A 15812-nucleotide genomic window follows, 5' to 3' on the forward strand; every position below is an offset into this window, starting at 1 on the left:
AAATGATGTAGCCAAAGCAACTGGTCATGGGGTATCTGCAGAGAGAGCTCCTATAGGATCTTTGTGCATCAACAGGTGAGTAGCTATGAAGATGATATTAGGACAGCACAGAGAAGATGTTTATTAGGTAGCATGAATTTAATATTTTTTACAGGGAGGAAAGCAGATCCGGATGGTGTTTTCAAGATGTGTCTTCTCCTCATGGAGCCCTTCTGGTGGCTAAACCCCCAGGGTGATGGAAGTGCACTCAGAGCCCTGCCAGGAGGATCCACATAAATAAAATGAGGCCTGGGGGAAGGAACTGGAACCTTTTGATTTCCATCTCAGCACTTCAAGCAAAGGAAACAGCTGTAAAAGCAGCATGGATTAGGAAAAACAGTAAACATTTGTCACTAGGCTTGGGAGTTACCAGTTCATATTTACTGTTGTGAGCTTTGCTGAAAAATGTAGCTGTAGTACCAAGTGCAGTTACAGGTAGAAAATAATTGTAATTCATTCTGTAGGCAGATAGTAAATGTTGGGCGGGGGGGGGGGGGCAAACATTTTCATTGGGAATACAGTTCAATGCTGTTAAAAAATCTTAGTACTGTTTTATCAGTACGTAGAGGTAGTTCAAATGCCAGTGTTCTTATGAAATCAAGAAACAGGTATTTGAACAAAATGCAGATAAAGTTCTGCTCTGATCTGCAATGGCAGAATTACCAGAACATAGAAGTTACCTTAGTGGCTTAGTTGCTGACTGGTGGGGACTGGTAATGTCTGTTCATGCTCTTCAAAACTTATTTTCAAGACATTTTGCAAGACATACTGAAAGTTGTGTGGGAAGGAGAATAACACCCTGATACTGTGGTAACTCAGTGACATTTTCTGTAGGCCGTAACCTGTTTCAAATATCGTATTGTCCATCTTTGCCTTCCAGACCAGCAGCTGACAGATTCAACTTTTTGTCATTATCTAAGTTACTTTAGACTTTTTGAAGGTTGCTTGCATTTTGTTTTTCAAAGAAAAATTATGTTAACTTTGTCCATATTTACGATGTGATCCTTGTATGCATTAATCTTGAGTAAGATTAATACTCTGTCTGCACGTAGGGCTTTTCTGCAGGGCTAAAAATGTCAGTAGCAGTGGTTTTGTGCTAGAAAGTTCAGAGTGTTTAGATAGACATTTCATGCTTGCCAAAGCCTAATGAAAGATCTTTGTTCTGTTGGGGTAGGTACTAACAGAGCACCAGGCACCTGTCCGAGCTTTTAACCCTGAGATCGGGCCACCTTTGGTCTGGAGCTGAAAGGTTACCAAATCACCATGAACTGCTGTCAGGTTCTTAAAGCAGCCAACTGCTATCTAGCTATTGCAAGGTGCATTTCCACTTACTTTAGTTTTCATAGATGGCTATGAAAGCTCAAGTCCCTTTTAACAATGTGTAAACGTAGGAAATGACTGTTAAGTGAGCTGCATATTGCATTTAACCCTGAAGTATGCAATTTATTTCTTAAAGGAGAAAACCTTGGCACTTCCATTTTAGAAAGAAACTGGCATGTGTTTCTTCTTGGAAAATAATTCATCTGAAGATACTTTTGCCTGACCATGTTTGCGAAAAATCATGAAGGTTCTTGCTTTGCAGGAATTGTTTCTGAGCTAAAAACTAAACCATAAAAAAAGCTGTTTTGTAATCAAGTGGGAAGCAGAGGCCAAAGCTTGCACTTGAGAAGTAATACAGACCAAATTCGGCATGGAGAATAGCCATTAATCTCATGATGTACAAAATGAGGCTGAAAGAACTGGTCTGGGGAAGGGAAGGCTAAGGGGAGATCCCATCTCCAACTGATGGGAGAGTATAGAGGACAGAGCCAGGCACTCCTCAGAGATATACAGTGACTGAGTGAGAAGTAACTGATAGAAGTTGTAGCACAAGAAATTGCCATTGAATACAAAGAGGAAAAAAAAAAACACCATAGAAGTGGTTAAATACTGGATTCCAAAGGGACTGTGCTTGGAGATACTTAAGTCATTGACTGGAGAATGCCATGAGCAGCTGGGTTTAACTAGCTCACGCAGCTTTGAGTTAGGGATTGGAATAGCAGAAATGAGGTAGTTCCTTCTGGTGAAAATTATTCTGTGATTCTGTCATTCCTTGCTGCACGTTGGCCAAAAAAAAATGACTGGCCTTACTGTCACTTAAAAATACCACAGTATGAATTTTGATATACAAAGAGCAATATTGTTACTGTAAACTGTCTTCTTTTCAGTTACTAAGGCAGACTTTTCAGTATGTTTAGTGCCAGAATGCTTATTAGTAGCACTTTTACCTCAGTGTTACCTCTCTATTTTTGGTGTTATGGTGTTTTAAATTATTCTTATCAAGTCTTTGCAAACTGTTAAAGTTGGGTGTTGGGAACCACATGCAGCTTTAAAAATACTGGCATCCTAAAAGGGTGTTTTGTTAATTTCTTAATATTCTGTTAGGAGCACAGCAGTAGTAAAAAAACATGGCAGGTATGTGTTTTTTACAGAACACCCATAACTAAAAGTATCTTCTGAATAAGCTAGAACTCATAAATGGGCCCAGTCAGCTGTTTCACCCATGTTTCTTTACATTTATTAGCTTTTGGAAAGATCTAATAGACTGAATTCTTTTGCTCAGTATCATGAAGTTTTTCTGTAGTTCTTTTTAACAAGCTTTAAACTGACAGTGAATGTGGCATTAACAAACTGTGTGACATCGCTGTTTGTCTTCTGTGGTGTTTATGAAAATGTTGAGCAGTGTAATTTCTAACCCAGATCCCTACGGCATGTTTCTGGTAATCTTCCTGCATTATAAAAACATTATGTTAAAGGTCTAAAAATCCAGAGATAGTTGTTGTTACCAACTTTCTAATATTTTCCAAGACCTTGATAAATTTCAAGCACGATTTCCTTTGCATGTACTCAGTTTGCCTTTCTTGGGGCATTAATATTTTATTATAGGTTGAAACTGGTTTGCACAGATTATGAAAGCATACCAAAAGAAATTTCAAAGTCACCTTTCATGCTGTTTTTTTTTTTTTGCAGGTGTATACTGCAGTGGAAAATTGATCTGGTTTACTCCTTCTGTGTTTTCTATGTAATGATAATATTCCCCTTCACATAAATCTTGCATTTTATGCATAAATAGATATTTTTAAGGGTGATGAACTTAACTGGTCTGAGCATATTTCTTTAAATATAATACTTTAATACATTTAAACTTAGTAGCTCTCTGTTGTGAAAAGTGAGTAAAATCTGCCTGGGAAGAAAGGTATATTACAGTTGTACAGTGTTGTTGAGTTGGACATCCTAATAGTTTTCTTCAGAGATGCTTCCATTACAGTGATAAATTGTGCTAATTCTCTTTCAGTGAATTTCATTTTAAAATTACAGCTACTTGTAAAATTGGGGGCTTGCTTTGTGGAAATATTCCTGTGCAAAAAACCTTCAAAACTTTTTTTCACCCCTGCTAATCCAATAAATGGGATTTCCTAGGGTCAGCACTCATCTTCTGTTCTGCTTGTGGGCCGTAATTGTTGTTGAGATTGGGTCAAATGGTTAAACCTCAGCTAAGATATAAAAGAGTTAAAAATGCTTGTTCTTACCTTTCCTCCAATACAAGCCAATTATAAATTGGTAGTCCAAAGGGGTGAGAACCAGCTGCATGTTTGGGTTGATACCTGTGCCTTCCTTCCAAGCCATTCTGACTCCATTGGTATTCAGCCTGACTCCTGGAGCTCAGAGTTGTCCACCTTGCCAGAGTTTCCTATATTCTTACAGAAAGTTCTCAGCCTCTGCTGTTCTTTTACATTGATTAACCAGTTATACACTAAATCACTAGCTTTGAAACCCATCCGCTTTTCCTTTCTAAAAGTGTTGCCTCAAAAAAGATAAACAAGACCATCTTCCTGAAGAAGCAGCAGCAGTTCTGTTCGTAGTAAACCTAGGCATCTTGTGTCTGTTAGGAATGTGAAATGTTTACTATAGGGTTTCATCTGTTATTATTAGATAATTTTCTGAATTGTCACAGGATTCGTACTAATACAAATGACTGTTATTATATTCTCTCTTGTATGGTTTTGCTAGATTTTCTCAAAGGACATAGCCACAGTGCATAGCCAGACTTAGACTCATGCTTTTTTACTGGTATATCCTGAAGCAACTTATGGGGAGTGTTTTTATAAGAGTGCACCTAAAGGAGGTTGCTTAGTTATTGTTCAAATTGCATTCAACATGGTGACATGCTTATTAACTCATCACTTACAGTGTATCATTTTGTAACAGAGGATATATTTTATCTTGCTACTGCTTTTAGTCTGTGCTCTGTCATTCCTCTTGCTTGACTTTGTTGGGTTATTTCTGCATTTGTATGGATCCTTTGCCTGTATAAAGAGTGTGTAAGTTCTGCTGCTGGAAACAGTGCTAAGTGTTCATACCACGCTTAAAATCTCTGAGGGTCTGGCTGTAAAACATCTCTGGATGGGACTTTCTCTTGAGCTGAAAATTCTGTGAAATTATAGGAAAGTATTCAGCTGGAATTTTAAGCTACGTTTACTGACTTGTGGTTTAATTTGCACGCCCTTTCAAGGAAGCAGTATTCTATATCAGCATAAATGCATATTTTTCCAAATTTTTATTCCTGCATCAAAATTTTTCTGGTTTGGTTATATGAAATACCTTTTAAGATGAAAATTCAGTGCCATGCGTTTCTGAGGAAAGTATTATTTCTATTTCTGTTCAAAGCAAAATTAATCATTGATTCTGTAGTCAGCTAATTCTCTCCATGTGCTATCAAATACTGTTGGCTACTGAAACCACATTGTAAATCACACAGATTGAGGAGTGGCAGTATTTAATAGCTGCAGGAATATTTACTTCATACATAAACAAGATGCCCCTCTGGTGGGGGTGGCTTTTATAAAGGTTCTAACCTTTATGCTGGAGGTAAACACCTTGTATGAGTGAAAGTGCAGTCTTGCCAGCCTAACAGAACTGCTGCTTGGCTTCTGAAACAAAACAGAGTTAAATGATGCTCTGAGTGTGTGGTATTTTAAAGCCATGTCTGCAATTCTTATAATCAATTCTGCTTAATGCACATACAAATCATGCAGTACTGTTTCTGCTGTAACTTGCCAGTTAGGTTTTCTTTTTCAAAGGCAGTTAAAATTAAGGGTGGGGTCTGCCTCTGGGTTGTTACAGGTGTTGGAAGTGGCAGTTTTCTGTCAGTTTTCATAATTGCTCTTGTTACTGGTAAGTCTTAATTTTATTAAGTAAATATTTCTTTATAAGTTATGCAAGAAAAAAATACATGAAATGGAAAAGATGTAAAGTAAAAATAAAGCATTTGGGACTTTTCTAGTTGTTTGTTGCAGTCTACTAATTTGAAACACTTCATTTTGAGGACTTTTATGGAAGGCTTTTAATTTGTATTTTTGGATTAAAGCTACTAGCTGTGTGGCTTTACACACCTCTGAAACTGAATTCTTGTGTTCCTTTTGTATTTAAAGTGAAAGGATAACAATGTCAGTGGTATTTCAAAGGTATTCTGTGTTCATTTAAACCATGTTGGAAAGAAAACTGGAACAAAATTGATCAAAGCCTGAAATCCCTTAAATAGTTTAAGGAAAAAGTGTGTTGTCTGTTCTTTGGGTGTAATACGTTTTCTTCAAAAATATTTTCCAAACAAACTAACTGGTCTTAACACTAGGATCTTTCTTCTAACCTAGTATATTTATATCTTTTGTTGCTCCTGGTGTGTTTGAACTTCTATATGAAGTATCTTAAAATCCAAAAATTGATGCACAGGGTTTTTTGAAGACTGCTAAAAGTTATTTGAATGCCACAAAAAAAGTTGTGTTGTGCTTGTCCTAATAGGAAATTAAGATCTTGCTGACCATTAAATTAGAATAAACACATCCTCTTTAATGCAAAATTTTGAGCATATATGCTTTGCTGCATGACTTTCTCACTCCCTCCTATTGGAAGCTCAGTATTCATTAATGTAGCTTAAGGGATAAAGAATCCTAAAGCTTATTTTTAAGTGGAAGAAATTAAAATAAATTGCTTTCATTGAACATCTGAATCTTCCGTTTAAAAAGAAAATTGTAAATAAAATAATACTTTGGGAAATCTGCTTGGGGTGAGATGTCTAAACATGTCCAGATCTTCTTGGATCACGTTTGGATTCATAACTAATGAAAGCAGCAACTTGTTTTTGCCCGCTACATTTATAGAGGTGTTGGAGGCCTCAGTTTAAATTTAAAACCCACACACAGGGGGTGGGACTTCCTGTCTATTGAGGAGAATTTATTAAGAAATTTCTCTCAGGAAAAACACAAAAAAAGTCCTGATGATATTTGTGTTATTTCCTGTGTATCTTGTAATGACTGTTGCAAGTTCTAATGCTGTATGGTGACTTGGGATGATTTTAATTGTTGATCAGCACTTGGGACCTTAGTGTGCATCTCAGCTCAGAGTTACCTCTACTGTTAAAGCTTTTCTTCTGAATAGACTTTTCAAAAGAGTTAACCTGTTGCTCATCCTATTTCTGTTTTGAAAAGAGTGGGAAATTGCCCTGGTATTGGCTGGGATAGATTTGATTTTCTACCTACTAGCTGGTGCAGTGCTGTTTTTTTGATTTTAGGATGAAAACAGTGCTGATAACACACCGATGTTTTTAGTTGTTGCTCAGTAGCGCTTACCCTGGTCAAGGACTTTTCAGTCTCACACTCTGCCAAGTGAGGAGGGGCACAGGAAGCTGGGAGGGAGCAGAGACGGGACACTTGACCTAAACTAGCTAAAGGAGTATTCCATACCGTAGAACATCATGGTCAGTACATAAACTGGGGGAAGTTGGCCAGGAGCCACCAATCACTGCTTGGGGACAGTCTGGGCATTTGTCAATGGGTGGTGAGCAGTTGTATCATGCATCACTTTTCTTTCTTGGGTTTTATTTCTATTTTTATTATTATTGTTATATTTTCCTTTATTTCAGTTGTTGAACTGTTCTTAACTTGTGTTTCCTAAGTTTTTCTGATTGTCCTCCACAGCCCTTTGCCGGGTTGGGAGAGAGTGAGCGAGCAGCTGCGTGGTACTTAGTGGCTAGCTAGAGTTAAACTATGACAAGAGTTTACAAAGCTGATTCAGTGTTGTTATCAAGGAATGGTTATGGAAGATTTTGTTAAGATAAAGACATGTTAGCTTTAGAAAAGCTGGAAAGCACAAGCAGTTGTGTTTTCCAGCGCAACTGTTTATAAACTGTTAGCTGTTTATAACCATAGTTCTTGTGTGAGAGGCTGGGTATTTGGTTTAGGTTGCATTAGGGTGTGAAACATGTTTGACCATAGAAAACCATAGGGGAGGCTTTTCTTCCTGCTTTCTAATCTGTGTCATCTCTTTTGAAGCCACACATGAACCAGTATTCTTCAATGAATTCTTTTGATAATTGTAACTAATTATTCTAAAAGTCCTCATTAAATTAACCTATTTCTTCATTCAGAAGCATCCAATAGAAACTAGGGAGTAACCACCAGAATTTAGAGTATGTAGGGAGAGTGAGGAGAGGAAGAAGCAGGCTGACATGCTCTGGGGAAGCACACAAGTTATTTTACGTTTTGGCGGCTGATTGCTCCTTGAATTATATTTATCATAGATGTGTGACAGGTAACATTGATTGACAAGTTACTCAGGCTCATCAGCAGTAGCTGACTAGAGTTACGGGTTGGTATGTGGAGTTTGTGTGTGTTTTGAGAAACAGCCTTTCTGCTTGTAGCAGGTAGTTAGGCTTGATTAGTGGATACTTCAACCAAGTGTCCAAAGCAACAGAGTTTATTCAGTGGTTCATGGGTTACTTCAGTTTACTTAATGTAAATCTTCTGGATTGCACCATGCACTTGAATCATGTTCTGTAGTGTAACCAAGGTCTGGTCTCACCACAGTCATGCTTCATCTTTTCAGAGAAACTGTTAAAAGCAATTTTAGTTTTCAAGTACAGTAGAAGGTGTTGCATAATAAGTTAATTTTTATGCTAGAGAATGGATTCAGGTACAGTGTAACAGCTAGGAAATTGAGGATTTTTCTTTTAGGTTTCTAGTAAGTGCTTTGTGTTTAAAAATTAGGTTTGCTGTCATATTAACAGTATGTTAATAGCATACGTATGCCAGAAAGCTCTACTGAGAGTTCTTTATCTGTTTGATTTCTCTCTTTCCTTAAGACAGTTTTTTCTTCCGTTGTCTGCTTGATTATCCTCCCTGTCATTTTTCTCTCTTTCAGGTGGAATTTTTATTTCATTAGCTGTAGCCCATTTTGGTTTATTTCACTTGCCATTTCCTCTGTAAGTGTTCCTGTTTTTATGGTATATTGCCTTTAAAGTATTTATTCAGTTACCACTTTAACTCTTCACTTTCTGTTTTTAAACATTTAAATATAGTCCAAAAATTCTTACTTCTCTGAAATATTATTACAAATATGTTAAGGTAGGTTTTTTAAAATTTCATATGGCTTCTAAGAAAAGAGTTGTCTTCTGATGAAATCTTTGTAAAGCAGGAGCTTAGATGCAGGGTGATGCTGGTCTTCTTCTGAAAAAGTTAGACAATTAGGAGCAGGGATTATTCACTGATATACTGTTATCATCATTAGGCTTATGATGTATACCTGGAAAAGATGTTATTGGAAGTAATTCCAGTGCCTCGGGTTGTTTAGTTTGTAAAAAAATATGCCAAATAGTATGAAATGACAGCAGGCTTTTTTTTTTCCACTTCATTACCAGTCAGTCCGTAAAACCTCCCATCTTAAATGTTTGACAGTTAAATGTTATTACTTAGTTTCTCCATCCTCAAAACCACAATGTAATCTTGCATTTAGGAGATAGCTGCCACTAGCAACAGCCCTCAGCACTGCATTCCCCAACAACTGCAGCTTTCCGAGGGGATTAGTGTTTTGAAGCACCTGTTTTGAGCTTCACTCCAGGACTGACAAAACATGTGCTTCACATTCCTTTCAGGCGCTCTTAACTGTGGGCTTTTTTGGGGTGGTGGCTTTTTTATTCCCTGATGCTGTTTAATTAGTCTGATAATGGCTCACTTGATTCTGACAGCCTTCTTCTCCCGTTAACTGGAAGAATATATTGCTCTAGAAGTCTCATAATCCAATGAAAAGCTGCTCATTTGAATTAAAATTTAGACAGGAGATTTTCCTTTCATAGAAACTAAATATTTTAAATGTTATGTGCCTTCGAACTTAATGAATTGCCATGTCTTGCTCTTGCCTCTCTCCTCCCCACTTCTGTATCATTGTTTATATTGGTTTAATACACATGCTGTCAGAGGTGAAATAAGTTTTAATCTTAAGTGGAGTTACAACTTCATCCAGAGTGCAGATCAGCATAGGAGCAACATCAGTGCTGTTGCTTTGTTGAAAAAGAAGGCTACTAACCAGGACTTGTTTGCTTGGGGAGGGCAAAGGGAGGAAAGATTTCTTTAAATAAAACCACTGCATTTATTTAAATTAAAAAAAAAAAAGGAAAACCCACAAAAAACAACACCAGAACCCACTATTTGGAAATAAAGTAAAATCAGCTTGCTTTTGAATTTTACCTAGAAAACTGGCCACATATGTATGGATTTAAGCATTTTAAAAAAAAAAAACAAAAACAAACAAACTTATTTTCTATCAATATATAGAAAAGTAATTCTTGTATTTTGGATGCCGGTCTTTCAGGTGCATTACCCAGTGTGAAACAGCAGCAGTTAAAAATGGTGCAGTTCCTCCAAATGCAGGGAAATGCAGAGCAGCTTTCTTTTCCAATTACAAATTTCTGTTACCTGAAGAACAGTCAAAAAGTATTTCTGGCAGCAGGTCAGTTCCTTGAAAGTTGGAGTGGACATAGCCTGTAATTACAGCCAGTTCTCATTTCCCTCCCTCTCCTGAATGCCTGGACTGGTACTGAGCATGATGGTGCTGCATAAAGGCAGCTGATGCAGATGAGGATCATGCTTTGGAAATATGTGGGCTGTACAAATACTTTTGTAATTGGGAACTTCCCTTGTGGGTTGGCCTACCATTTTCAGCTCATCTTCTAACTGTCCTTTAACAGTTTGCTGTTCAAGAACTTTGCTATGATGATAGCTGGTTGGAATAAGTATTTTCTTGTTATCTTTAGGGAAGCTCTAAGTACCTACAAAATATTTTTAATTAATGATCAAGAGTTGTTTGGGAGTCGTGAGCTTTGTTGTTGTAGACCAGACTGAAAGTCCATCTCATCTTCACTGTCCTGTTTCTGACAGGAAATACATTAAGTGTGTGTGTATGTGCATATATATATATATATATATATAAATAAAACTCTTTCATGGACACCCCCTGGTCATGGGGAAAGAGTGGGGAAAGAGTTTGTGTGCCCTTGTGAGGTTGAGAGCTATGCTGGTGGTGGCATATACCTCCAGGTAGGGTCTCCCATGCCAGACAGGTCTCTACTGAAGGGTCAGAGTGTGTCCATGGGCAGAATGGGCTCACTAGCCTTTGGGCAACCATCCTAGGAGAAGGACAACTCTAACTTCAAACCCAGGCAGATGGAGCTTGTCTAGCTTTGTAAGGCCATTCGTCTAAGAGAAGGATGCTCTAATCAAGTCTACGACCTGAGGACTTTGCTGTCACCATCCAAGCTCCTTAGGCCCTGACAGATAAACCTCAGGTGTAAAGGGTGGGGCCAGTTCCATGCATGCTGTGCCTCACCTAAAAAAATCCAACTGTGCAGGCCCGAAGGGTTTACCCACACTTGCAAAGCCCTGTAGCTACAGGCGAGGGAAGAAACAGCAGGTGATCATATATATAAAAGCAGTTGAGAATTGCTCTGTATGAATGTTTACAGGTATAATGCATCATAATTAGAGAAGGGCTTTAAACTTACAGCTCAGTTCTTTTGGACTAAGCCTGTATTCTTTTATGACACTTTACACAGCTTACATGTGCATCTCTTTATCTTCAATATTGTGATAAAGAGCGGAAGTTTGTTCCACTTCTGTGCTACTTAAAATGTTTATATATTGTGCTCTCTTGAGTCTAATACAAGCACTCCTGTTTTTACTGACCACAAACTGTGTTTTGTGGTAGAAGTTGTATGAGCTGTTCTTCCTGTTAGGACATGATCTAAAACCTTTGAACTTCTAGCTTTATTTCAGTTTGAAACTATACTAGAAAACAGCTGTTTTGTGTGACATCTCTGGGTTACCTACTTACCCTGCCGTGCCTTTTGTCCTTTACTCAGCAACTATTGAATTACACCATTGCCATAGAAAAAAAGGGCTGCTGCTGCGAAGATTGGGATGGATCAATCATCAATGCCCAGTGTTGACACGATTGCAATACAAAACTAGAAAACTAATTTTTAGATTTGAAAGAACATAAAAAATCTTATCCAGAGAATGGTAAGTTCTCTACACTCCTACAATTTGAGAATTATTCATGTACCATACAATATTGAACATATGTTCAGACACTTTAAAATTCAGTGTTTATTTTTACTTGATTTCTAATTTTCTAAAAGCAGACTAAATTTGGTTTAGTATGAAGACAGGAAAAATTTGATTTGTTAGAATATAACTGGTTTGATTCTTTAGCTATGCTGTACCTTAAAAAATTGTTTCTCAGGGTGCTGTAGTCTATTGGTAGCTCCTGCATATATAATGATTACCATGTCCCACTGAGAAGCAAGGAGAGAGGGAGGACAGTTACCAGTGGGAATAGTTACTGAATAGCTACTTCTGTACTGATACAGTTAAAATAGAAGGGACAGAGCTTCCACCTCTGTAGGTTGGTTGTGTAAACCAATTTAATGTCCTGGGGTTGGAAGGAAAGAAAATCTGAAAAATACAAGTAAAACAAGTAGGTGATCTGTCAGGCCCAGAAGCCTACCTTCCCATCAAAGTACCTACTTTCTTTTAGTACTTCTTCTAGTGTATCTTTCTATCTTGCAAAAAGGATAGTTGGTAAATTATGTGGATTTAGGCATAAAATATGCCATTACAATATTTGTGTCAGGAATTGCTGGGAAACAAATTCAGATGTAAGACCGAAATTCTTTGAGATTCTGAAAACCTATGCTACTATTCCAGCAGAATACCAGAAATAGTACTCATTTAAAGTATGATTGCTGATAGGGGTAAGTGTTGAATACAGAGCCTTAGGATTATGCTTAAGCTACTGTTTAGAAACATTCTATGAAAATAATGTAAATAGTTGCTAGCAGATGGAGGTGGTGAAGGTGTGTGGGGTTTTTTGTTTTGATTTTGGTTTTATTTTTTTGGTGGTTTGTTTTTTGTTTTTTTATTATTTATACAAAACCCATTACTTAGTGAACAGCTCCAAATAATTCAAAATGGAATTATTATAAGGAGTAGATTCTGAATAACCGTGGCCTTCTCATGGCTATTCAGGAATGGAGCACCAGAGTTGCTCAGTTATGGAAACTTTTTCCTAATGGCAGTCTTTTCAAGTCAGTCAGTTAACTTCAGTAATTGGGAGTCGTGAGTTATCACTAAGTTGAAGTGGAAGGTGATGTAGAAGTCCCCATGCAGTTTACTGAAAGGTTGTCACCAGTTACTGTCATGTGGCTGAGGATAAACAACTTCTTGGCGTATCTGGAGTTCCTCTGCAGGTGTGCACAAAAAATTACTATCTACTCAAGTTAGCTTCTTGGACACCTTCTGTTTTTCTGTCATACTGAAAGCATCCTTTCAAACCTTAAAAGTAGGGGTGATCTTTTATTTGATGGCAAGTAATCCAGACAAGTACTACAAGAGATTTGAGATCCAGACACCTGAAGGTTGTGGATTAAGACTCCGGGGGGGGGGGAGGATGGACCACAAACAACAAACCACAAACAAAACACGGTTCCTTAGAAATATGTGAGACTCTCAGTCTGCATAAAGAACATTCTCTCTCAGCTAGAATAAGGGTGACTTGGGTACTAAAAATAGTTAAGCCGCTTCAGAGTTAAGTGGTGAGGGAGGTGGCTTGCCTGGTTAAGGGTGTTTCTTGACCCTCTTAGTTCTCAGTCTTTAACTTCTGAGATTAGTAGTAATTATAGCTTTAATGCTTCTTCTCCTTTAAGGTCAGTGTACTGTAAATCACTGTAATTTTATGCCCATTACTTGTATGATTATAGTCTCTATTTGGGCTTTGGATCTTGTGAAGCATACATTCATAGCACAGTATCCTGAAGTGAAACTGTGTTTACCCTTCAGGTTGAACCACTTTCCATCTCACAGTTAATTGAGAAAAGGTAATCACTTTGTACGTCTGAGACTTTGTACATTTAGGTCATAAATTTGGCTGACTTTCAGTATACAAATTACTTGATTAAATGCTCTTTTTTTCCAGAAGAAATCACTCATTGCTGTAGTTTTCAATCCAAATAGACAAAAGTGTATTCAGATACAAAATTTGTGTGTCTTAAAGTACCTTCAGTTTGTTCATAACGCTGGACAGGAATTTTGGTTTATTTGCCAGAAAGCTGTTGCTGTGTTTAGGGACACCCATTGTTTACCACCTTCTTCCTAGTTCTTGAAGCCTTCACTGTCCCAGGTGGCTTGGTGATGCTGAGTTCTGTAGCTGGTTATGGTTTCTTTCATGTATGCTACGTTTTTATTCTGCGTTGTCTTCAGGGCTATTACTTCAGAAACTTTTATTCTGGAATTAATCTTCTGAACAATTCTGTATACATAACTAAAAAAAAAGCCAGCCATTTTAAACCAAGTATGTCCTCTGGGTTTATTATAACAAAAGTACTTTAGAAAGCAACTTCTGTTTGAGAGAGTGGAGCTACTCCAGTTTTTGTTATCTTAAGAAGTTTGTCAGGCGCTAAAAGGAGAGCAACTCATTGTATATAACTAATCAACTGGACTGTAGATAGGTCAGGCATTCAGTTTATGAGATTGTACCTGCATGTGTTAGGTTGTGTGTGTTCATATTCAGTAGTACTGCTTCAGATACTTTTGTGGTAGCTCTTGCTGCTTGTGTTGAAGAAAATTTTAGCGTTTTATAAGACTCTAAGGAAGAAGAAAAGTCATCAACTAGAAGAAGTGGGTGTAAACTGCAGAACTATTTACAAAAGCAATCTAGTTTTACTTTTTTTTTTAACATGCTATTAATGTCTTAGCAGTTCATATCTAACAATAAAATAGTCATTATGCAAAAACATAGAATATGCTAATTTACACAGCCTTTCTGTGGTGTATTCACATTTCTTGTCTTTACCTTGATGCTGTAGTCATGTAACAATTTTAATTGGACATGAATTTTGCTGCTATCAAACGAGGTTACAGCTTTCTTTACCTCTAGCCAGTTAATTTGTGTATTTCCTAAGTACTGAAAGTTAAGGTTCTGATCGTGAAAGGTTTTGCTGTGTATAATGATCTGTAATTTCACATGCCTTAGTCATCTTCACTGCTTGTGGGATTACTTGAGAGAAAAATAAAGCACATACAGATTTTTGTGGCAGTGAGGCTTAAGGCTCTAGAGTTTAAAAGGCATAACTCCTGTAACTGTTGAAATGTAAGCTATAGGAGGTATGTCAGTTGTCAACACATGAATGTTTATAAATGGCAGTCTAGTGTCAGTTCTTAACAGTAACCTAAACTTCTACATCTATACTTGGACTTGGTGATTTAGGCGTACTTTAGTTTCAAAATATAATTGGTGGGTTTATGTCATTGGGCGTATACTTAATTCTTTTGAAGCTTCATTTTTTTGGAAAATACTGATGTTAAAAGTGGTGCTGGCTTACTTGCTTGTTAATTGTGCATGACGTTTGAAATGTGCAGTCTAATATTGCTTTACCTCAAAGTGCTACATAATTAATTACAAAGGAGCAGCAGGGAGGATTAAGGTGTAAAGCGTGTGAAGTGAAAATTGAGAGGTAAATTTTTTTTATAACCCAGCTATCCTTTTCAAACAGTAAAAAGTAGCACTGCAGAAAGACTCTGTAAGGCAAGGCAACCTTTGTCTCGAAGTTGGGTGTTTGTATAACAACGATTCAGGCAATGAATTACGGTGTTACCAAGATTATAATTCTTAAATTTTTTTTTTTTTTTCTTCTGTTTGTTATAGAAGATGAGGGAGTCTGGTCTCAGGGTACCTGAAGCCTGTGAAATATTTTTGATAGGTATCACAGAAGAAGTCAAAATAGCTTCTTACTAGCTGCATCTGAGTGATGATTAAACAACAAGTAAATATCAAATGAGAAATTTACTTTGTTTTAAAATTTACTGATATTTTTTTCTTATATTAATCTTGGTTATTAAGTATGGCCTTTTCTAGAAGGCCAGTGTTTAACTTTGCAGTGCTGGCCACAGTAAATCAGACTCCTGCAAGTGCTTAAATAGATCGATAATTAATGCAAACCTAACTCTTGTATGTGTGAAACAAACATTCAAAATAGTGTTACAAATTGTCCAAGTAGTTGGAGATCCTAAGTGTGTTGCTTCAGATTCTCTAAATATTTGTGTTAGTGAAGTTTTAAAAAAATCCTGAATAATTGTTCTGTGCCTGGATGTGGTTCCTGCGGCCTGTTGTGTTATAGAAGGCACTTGATATAAAAATGGACTTTGCGAGATGGCAGCTGTCAGGTTTAAAAAGTGGCTCTGGCTTAAATGCTTTTTTTAATACTAGAGATTTATGCAAACGTGACATAATACTCCACAAACTGAGCTGTTTGGGGAATTCTATGGGGTGTTTGTTTTGTTTTGTGGGTTTTTGTGGGTTTTTTTTTGTTTGTTTTGTTTCCAAGTATGTTTTTTCCATGCAGTATCAAT

The 15812-nt window shown here is 37.1% G+C and overlaps 1 protein-coding gene across 4 annotated transcripts in view; it reads left to right on the forward strand.

The window, feature by feature from the left end:
• The window catches only part of PPP2R5C (protein phosphatase 2 regulatory subunit B'gamma), an 85116-nt gene that overhangs the window by 39480 nt on the left and 29824 nt on the right, over nt 1–15812 (forward strand). The gene's annotated exons all lie outside the window — the stretch shown is intronic.

The sequence above is a fragment of the Pezoporus occidentalis genome, unplaced genomic scaffold (assembly GCF_034315485.1).
Source record: "Pezoporus occidentalis ecotype Australia unplaced genomic scaffold, CSIRO_AGI_Poc_V1 ctg31, whole genome shotgun sequence".
Taxonomy (NCBI): Eukaryota; Metazoa; Chordata; class Aves; order Psittaciformes; family Psittacidae; genus Pezoporus; species Pezoporus occidentalis.